The following is an 8,931-nucleotide window of genomic DNA, read 5'->3' on the forward strand; positions in this document are numbered from 1 at the left end:
TACCACAAGTCACAATTCAGCCTCCAGAAGCGTTCAACTTTCCAAAACCCCAAGACTGGGAAAGATGGATAAGGAGGTTTGAAAGATTTAGACTGGCCAGCAACCTGCATTTTAGTTCACAAGCTAATCAAGTGAACACATTAGTCTACTGCACGGGAGATGACGCAGACGACATACTGCAGGGCCAAGTTGTAGAAACTAGTGAGAACTGCGACACATCCTTGTTCCTAGGCTCCGTAGAAGCAGACACAGACCCATGGTATGCAGATCTGTCCATCAGAAACCATAAAGTCAGGTTTAAAATAGATACGGGAGCTGACGTCTCCGTCATTCCAGCTCAGACATACTACACTATAGCAGAGACAGACACCCATTTGACTAAAACAGACAGACCACTAGTCGGCCCAGGAGGTAAGCCACTTCCTGTTTTAGGCAGGTACACTGAGTCACTAGGCAAAGGTGAGCTAGTGATCCAGGAGGATGTGTATGTCATAAAGACTTACAAATGACTTTTTTAAGCAGACCAGCTAGTGTGAAGCTTAACCTCGTGTCCAGGCTAGACAGTGTTGACAAAGCTGAGATGGAAGAGTCATATCCAAAACTGTGCCAGGGCTTAGGAATGATGCCGCAGCCATACACTATTAAGCTCAAGCCTGACGCCATTCCTTTTTTCCCTGGCAACACCGAGACGTGTCCCAATACCTTTACTGGGTAAAGTGAAGGGGGAGCTTGAAAGAATGGAGTCGATGGGAGTCACCTCCAGAGTCGAAGAACCAACAGAATGGTGTTCTGGTATGGTCCCAGTGCCAACAAAGAATGGCTCTGTGCACATTTGCATAGACTTAACCCGCCTCAATGAAGCAATATGCAGAGAGAAATACATCCTGCCTTCAGTTGAGCAGACGCTTGGATCTCCCGCAGGAGCGAGAGATCCAAGAGGGTTATGGCAGATCCCGTTATCCCCTGAGTCAGCACCAAATACAACATTCATAACTCCCTTTGGCCGTTTTTATTTCAACAGACTGCCGTTCGGCATCGTGTCAGCCCCTGAACACTTTCAGCGGAGAATGTCCCTGATCCTCGATGGGCTGCAAGAAGTAGGAAGTCATATGGATGACGTTCTCATCTGGAGAAAAGACCAACAGCACCATGACACCAGACTTCACACTACTCCACAAGCTCCAAGGAGCCGGCGTCACACTGAACATGGAGAAGTGCAAGCTAGGCAGGAGAGAAGTGGAGTTCCTGGGCCATATCCTGTAAGCTGATGGAGTGCAATCACACCCAGACAAAATAATGGCAGTCAGAGAGATGAAGGAGCCATCCAATACAAGCGAAGTCTGCAGCTTCCTAGGGATCGTCAGCCAGCTGGGAAAATTCATCCCGGGGCTGCCAGAGAATGACAAACCACTGAGGGACCTTCTCTCAAAGAAAAATCAGTGGGTTTGAAGCTGTGCACAACAACAAGCATTCGACCAGCTGAAAAATGATCTGACATCACCTCCGGTCCTGACCCTATACGACCCCAACAAGGAGCTGAAACTGTCAACAGATGTTTCATCATATGGACTTGGTGCGGTCCTCCTACAGAGGGAGGGGGAGCAGTGGGGCCTGTAGCGTATGCATCACACTCTGTGACCAAGACTGAACACAGGTATGCACAGGTGGAGAAAGAGGCACTAGGACTGACATGGGGGTGTGAGCGCTTTAGAGACTAACTGATTGGCCAACATTTCTCTCTAGAGACTGACCACGAGCCTCTAGTTAGCTTGTTAGGTCACCAGGCTCTAACTGAGCTTCCTCCAAACGAAGCTTGGCGGGTCATTTAAATGAACTGCTTAGCCGCGATTTCTGGTAACTACTAACCAATATTTTCAGATTTTTACATTTATATATAGATATAGATATATTCCAACGTGACACATATTCTATGCACACTGTTTGGAACTATCCGGGGCTCCCATGATTGCTGTTAAATAATTGGCCCATTGACGTCTACGGAGTTGACGCAACTCTCTCTTTCTAGGGCTCTGGCAGGAATGCTACGGGTGCCCTGAGGTCATCGAACATGCTCTGCTGAAAAGGCTTGAAGACTTCCCACGCATCCCCAACAAAGACCCTCACCAGCTGAGAGAGCTGAGCGACCTGCTACTGGAACTGGAATCTGCAAAGTGGAGTGGTGTTTCACCTGGGCTTGCATATCGCGACACTGCATGGGGTGTTAACCCCATAGTTGAAAAACTCCCCTACAACCTGCAGGAAAGATGGGCAACACAAGGCTCCAGATACAAAGAAGACCACAAGGTTGTCTTCCCACCTTTCAGCTTTTTTGTACAGTTCATCTTCAACCAAGAAAAAATCAGAAATGACCCGAGTTTTGCATTCTCCGCATCCAACTGTCCAGACAGCCAGAAGCCAGACAGAGCAGCTAAATTCAACAACAAGCCGCCTGTCTCCGTTAAGAAAACTGAGGTGTCAGCCACAGCCCCGAGCTCCCTGAACAACCAGCCTTAGAAGAAAATTGACGAGCCAGATAAACATTGTCCCATCCATAACAAGCCCCACCCCCTTTTTAAGTGTCGTGCCTTTAGGAGCAAGCACCTAGATGACCGGAAAGCTTATCTCAAAGAAAACTCCATCTGTTACCGGTGCTGTGCTTCCACTAGACATGTTGCAAAGGACTGCAGTGTCTGTCAAATGCAGAGAATGTGACAGTGAAAAGAACATCGCCGCACTCATTACATTACATTACACTACTCTACTTGTGTGTCAGAGGGAGGAAAGGACAAGATAAGCTGGGTGTCATCGGCATGGTCCCGCTCCCTGGTCAGCCGAAGAGACCAAATGTGAACCAGAGCAAAACAGAGAGAAAACTCCTTTATGTAACATCCAAATGCACTGAGATATGTAGTGACAATCGTCAGCCCAGATCATGCTCCAAAATCTGGTGAAAGTTTACCCCTCAAACTGGCGTGACAAGATGAAACGTGTCTATGCAGTGCTGGATGACCAGAGCAATAGATCATTGGCTAAGTCACAGTTCTTCAATCTGTTCGGCATTGAATGTAACTCCTCTCCCTACACTCTGAAGACGTGCTCTGGCATACTTGAGATGGCAGGGAGAAAAGCAAGCAACTTCACTGTGGAGTCATTCGATGGAGAAACCATAGTGGTGCTCCCTACCCTCATAGCATGCAACACAATGCCAGATGACAAAGAGGAAATTCCAAACCAGAGATAACACAGCACTTCCCTCACCTCGCTCCAGTGGCTGGCAAGATCCCGCCTCTAGATCCCAGTGCTCAGATTCTTCTACTCCTGGGGAGAGTTGTTTTAAGTGTGCACAAGGTACGTGAGCAGCATAATGGCCCCCACAACACACCATATGCACAGCACTTGGATTTGGGCTGGGTCATCGTAGGAGAGTTCTGCCTAGATAGAGCTCATCAGCCTACTGATGTCAATGTCTACAAAACAAACATACTCCCAAATGGCAGAGCCTCATTCTTCAAACCATGCGCTTAAGAGTGTCCATGTGAAAGAGTGAGTGAGTTCCCATCCTCTTCAGTACTTACCTGCCTCACTGTGTTACTCCAGACCCTCCAACGGCCTCATTGCTGGCACAAGCTGTCTCGGAGATGATGTTTTCTTGAGGACTGCAGACGACGAGAAGATGGCCCTGTCAATTGAAGATAACACCTTTTGGATGTGATGAACAAAGAGATGTATCTTGCTGAAGACAACCACTGGGTGGTGCCATTGCCTTTTCACTCGCCACGGAGCCGGCTCCCGAACAACAAAGAGCAAGCGAAGCAGAGGCTGTTCTCATTGCAACGCACCTTCCAAAAGAAACCAGGAATGAAAGAACATTTCTTTGACTTCATGCAAAAGGTCATCGAAAACCATCAAGCAGAACCCGCTCCGCCTCTGCAGCCAGGTGAGGAATGTTGGTATTTGCCAATATTTGGTGTTTACCATCCCCAAAAGCCCGATATAATCAGAGTGGTGTTCGACTGGAGTGCCAAGTATAATGACATCTCACTCAATGATGTTCTGCTGCACATTAATAGGTGTCTTGCTGCGTTTTCGCAAAGAGCGGATAGCCATCACAGTGGACACTGAGCAAATGTTTTACAGCTTCAAGGTGAAAGAAGGTCACCGTAACTATCTTTGCTTTCTGTTGCACAGACAACTGCCCTGAAGAGGAGATCATTGATTACAGGATGACTGTACGTCTTTGGAAACAGTCCGTCACCAGCTGTTGCCGTATATGGATTGCGACGCACAGCAGAGCATGGTGAGGTGGAACATGGCACAGACGCTAAAGAATTTGTGCTGCACAACTTTTATGTTGATGATGGCATCACATCTGTTCCCAGCGAGGAGGAAGCTGTTGACCTCTTGTAACGCACGCAGGAAATGTTGGCGGAGGCGAACCTAAAACTCCACAAGATGGCCTCCAACAGCGCCACAGTCATGGAGGCCTTTCCACCAGAGGACAGAGCAAAGGAGTTCAAAGACTTGGATTTGAGTGCTGATCCGCTGCTTCTCCAGCGCAGTCTCGATGTAAGCTGGAACCTTAAAAATTACTTTCACATTCAAAGTGTCAAGAGATGTCAAACCATTCACACGAAGAGGAATGCTTTCCACTGTCAATAGTGTGTATGACCCCTTGGGATTTGTCTCTCTTATCACTATGCATGGAAAAGCTCTTGTGAGAGAACTCTCATCAATGTAACAAGAGTGGGACATGTCTCTTCCAGCAGATAAAAGGGCCCAATGGGAAGCATGGACTACATCTCTTGCTGACCTTGGAACACCTACACATCTCAATGCCATTTGTTCCAGTCTGTCTCTCACAGGCTCATTCTAGGGAGCTGTGCATCTTTTCAGACGCGTCTGTTCTGGCCATAGCTGCTGTGGCGTATCTGCCAGTCATAGACTCAGATGGACAATGTCATGTGGGGTTTGTGATGAGCAAGTCGAAGCTGGCTCCATTTCCTGCTCACACTATCCCACGCCTGGAGCTGTGCACCTCAGTGCTTACTGTTGGACTCATGGAGCTCATAAAAGGAAGAGTTAGACACAGAACTGCATGTCAGGTTCTACACAGACAGCCGTGTAGTACTTGGCAACATTCACAACACCACAAGGAAATTTCACATGTATATGGCCAACAGGGTTACACGCATAAGGAAATCAACCACACCAAGCCAGCGGCATTATGTCCGAACTGACCTGAACCCAGCCGATCATGCCACCAGGCCTATGCCACCAGCTCACCTGCACCTCACCAACTGGTTCTTCGGTCCTAAATTCCTCACACAGCCAGATGCTCCAGAAGATACTGATGCAGAGTGTTTTCAGCTTGTAAACCCAGACCTGGACGTCGAGTTACGACCTCAGATAACTACGTTAGCAACCAAGATCGCATATCAGACTCTGGGCTCACAGATTCCAGCATTTCTCAAGCTGGAAAACCCTTGTGAGAGCTGTCATAATACTTACCCATGTAGCGAAGTCATTCTCTGAATCCTCACGCACAGAGACCTGTGGCATTACTGCATGAAGCCTTGCACTACAGAACTCTCACAAGCAAAATCTATTCATCAAAACTATGCAACAAGATGTGTACAAGGAGGAATTCAAGAGCCTAACACAAGATGGGAAAGTGTCACAACGTAGCTCACTCAAGAAACTGGACTCCTATATTGACAATGAAGGACTGATGAGAGTTGGTGGCCGTGTGCGTGAAGCTGACCTCTCCAACCAAGAAAAGCATCCCTTGATCATACCACCTAATCATCACATAGCCACTCTGCTCATTCAACATTACCACAGCCAGGTAGCCCACCAAGGTCACCATTTCACTGCGGGTGCAGTACGCATGGCAGGACTGTGGGTTGGTAATGCCAAAAAGCTCATCTCCAGTGTCATCCACAAATGTGTCACGTACAGGAAGCTGAGAGGGAGGCTGGAAAATCAGAAAATGTCAGATCTGCCCCCACACAGGGTGTCTGTAGATCCTCCATTCACACACACCGGGCTTTTTAAAAAAAAAAAAAAAATTATTTTCAGTTTTTCGGTTTTATTTTCAAGACACACACAAGATAAAACAAAACAAAACAAAAAACAACACAAAACAAAAACAACAAAAGGAGGGGGAAAAAAGCTGCCAGACATACTATATAGGTATATAATATAACTGCTCACAGCAGTTTTCAAGAAATTACACAGGTATTACAACAGTACAGATAAAAGGTAGAGTACCGGGTTGCATCACTAAAGACTGTAATTAAAAATGATTTTTCTTTTAAATAGTCGATGAATGGAGCCCAACTGTGTACACGGTCGATAATGAGTGGTTTTTGAAAGTGTGTCTCACCGAGCAGTTTGGGGATAAGGGTGCTTATAAACTCTGTCGGTTTTCCTTCTCTTCTCCTTCTGGAATGCCCACAATCTTAATATTATTGCGGCGAGAGCGGCCCTCTAGGCCGTTGGTCTTGGCTCGCAGGCGAGTGTTTTCCGCCTGCAGCTTGCAGATGGCTTCCTCCACAGCCGTCAGGTGGGACTCATGGTCTGAAGCCGTCTCGTCCATGGAATTCATTCGGGCCGCTAGAGTATTGTGTGATGACTGAAGAGATATGAATTTTGTTTCGAACTGATCAAACCGGTCGTTAATGGTTTTCAGAATAGCATCCGACATCTCGTTCAACATTGTACCTGTTGACAGGGAGCAGCCGCCATATCCGCTCCACTCGCGCCAGCCATGTCGCTTGATGATTGTTCGGTTTTTTTAATTTTTCGGCATTTTCAAGCTTTTTTGTGGAAGTCCAGGTCACACAGAGATGGGCAAACAAGTTGTAATGGGTTTCGAGAGCAAACTTGACAGAAAGACGGTAGGTTTAAGCAGATAAAAGACAAATGGAAAGGAGCTCCCAAAAGCACGTCCCACCCCATCCGTTGCGCATTAGTGCCCCCCCCCCACACCCCGGCCTTGATGTGTTTGGCCCATGGAGCGTGGTGACATGTCGAACGAGAGGGAGCAGTGCTGAAAACAAAAGATGGGCTGTCATATTCAGCTTGCTTAAGCACCAGAGCAGTTCATCTGGAGGTGATAGAGTCAATGTCAACTTTAAGTTTCATCAACGCCTTCCCCCGCTTTTTGGCTATCAGAGGGCCAGTTCAACATCTGCAGTCGGACAGAGGAACAAACTTCATCGGCGCCTGTAGGGAACTGCAGATCAACACAGAGGACCCAGAGATCAAAAGCTTCATGCAAGATCGAGGCTTCACCTGGTCATTTAATGCACCACACCCATCCCACATGGGAGGAGCGTGGGATAGAATGATTGGGGTCGCACGGCGTATCCTCGACGGTCTCCTGTTGAAGAACAGTGCCACAAGACTCACACATGAAGTTCTGACTACACTAATGGCTGAAGTCATGGCCATCATGAATTCCCGACCTTTGACTCCCGTCTCAACAGATGCAGAGATGCTTCAAGTTCTCTCACCTGCAATGCTGTTGACTCAGAAAGCTACAGTCACGCCTGCTCCTCCGGGAGACTTCAAGATCGATCACCTACACAAAAGCCAGTGGTGTCAGGTCCAGAGTCTAGCAGACACCTTCTGGAAAAGATGGAGGCAGGAGTACTTGGCAACGCTGCAGCTTAGGAGGAAGTAGACTGAGGGCAGACTGAATCTTCAGGCAGGTAGTGTCGTCCTGCTTAAAGACTGTCAGGTGAAACGCAACGAATGGCCGATTGGGTTCATCATGAAGACCATGCCAAGCAGTGACAACAGAGTTCGTAAGGTTATGCTGAAGACTGCCCAGCAAGGAACTGTGAAAGAGTACCTAAGACCTATTAATGACTTAGTTGTGCTTCTATCAAATGATAATAATTAATAGAGAAATAATAATCAGATACTGGCATAACGCCAGACGGGGAGTGTTCTGACTGAGAAATTTAAAGGTTTGTTGTATTCAGTGTATTCTAGGCCTATGTTAGTTAGATACTCCGCATCCTTTGCGGTGCGTATTTGACACCTAGTGGTGAGACTGGGTACTGCAGTTTGCGTCGGTAGCTGTTGTTTGGAATGAATGAGTTCAGTTCCCACGCGTTTCAAGCAGAGAAAGACAGTTGTTCTATAAGCGTCGGATCCTTGGAGCGATACGTCCTTTTACGGGGAGGAAAAGGGCAAAAGGAATGTATGGAGTAAAGTCTTCAATAAACTTCCATCTGAAGAAGACGTCAAGCTCGAGCCGCATTCATTCTCTCGTTCCCTATCTGCCTACGCCTTGTTAGGACCCAATTGCTAGGGCAGAATAGTCTGAATGTGTACTCACATCGCTCAGCCGAGGCGAGCCCTGTTCGCCCGCTCTGGCTTCTTCCCTTTCGATCATCCTCTCTCTGCACGAGCCCTCCAGAGGGTAACGGTGTCCTGATAATCCAGTTTTTACTATGTCTGCTTCCAGCTCGTCCATCGGTATCTCCGCTTCATTATCCTTTTCTAAGTCCAGGAGATTCTTTTCCTTAACCGACAACATGGACAGTAGCTCTTGTAGGCGGTCACACCTGCACCATGCTTGCGCGTTTCCTCGTCAGTTGTCCGCAGCAAGGTAGGTCTAGACCCTCGTGCAACTCCGCGCCTTTCTTTCAGTCATTTTCTCCGCTCTTGTTTAGCTGGCATGAGGTAGTTACAGCTGTTGGCGGGTCTGGCTTTAATCTTTTCTCCCGGGATTCGGCACAAAATGATTGTGGGAACTTAGCTGTCACTTCAGCAAAAACGACCGGGACGTCGCGTCTGAACTTTCGAACGTTTACTGAACAATTGCGTTTTAATTACATTAACAAAATGAGCGGCATTCAACTGGCTTTTACTTCACTCGTGCGAGTAAAGTTCTTCTTCCTGTTTTTCGACACTGCT

Source organism: Lampris incognitus, chromosome 18 (genome assembly GCF_029633865.1).
Source record: "Lampris incognitus isolate fLamInc1 chromosome 18, fLamInc1.hap2, whole genome shotgun sequence".
NCBI lineage: Eukaryota > Metazoa > Chordata > Actinopteri > Lampriformes > Lampridae > Lampris > Lampris incognitus.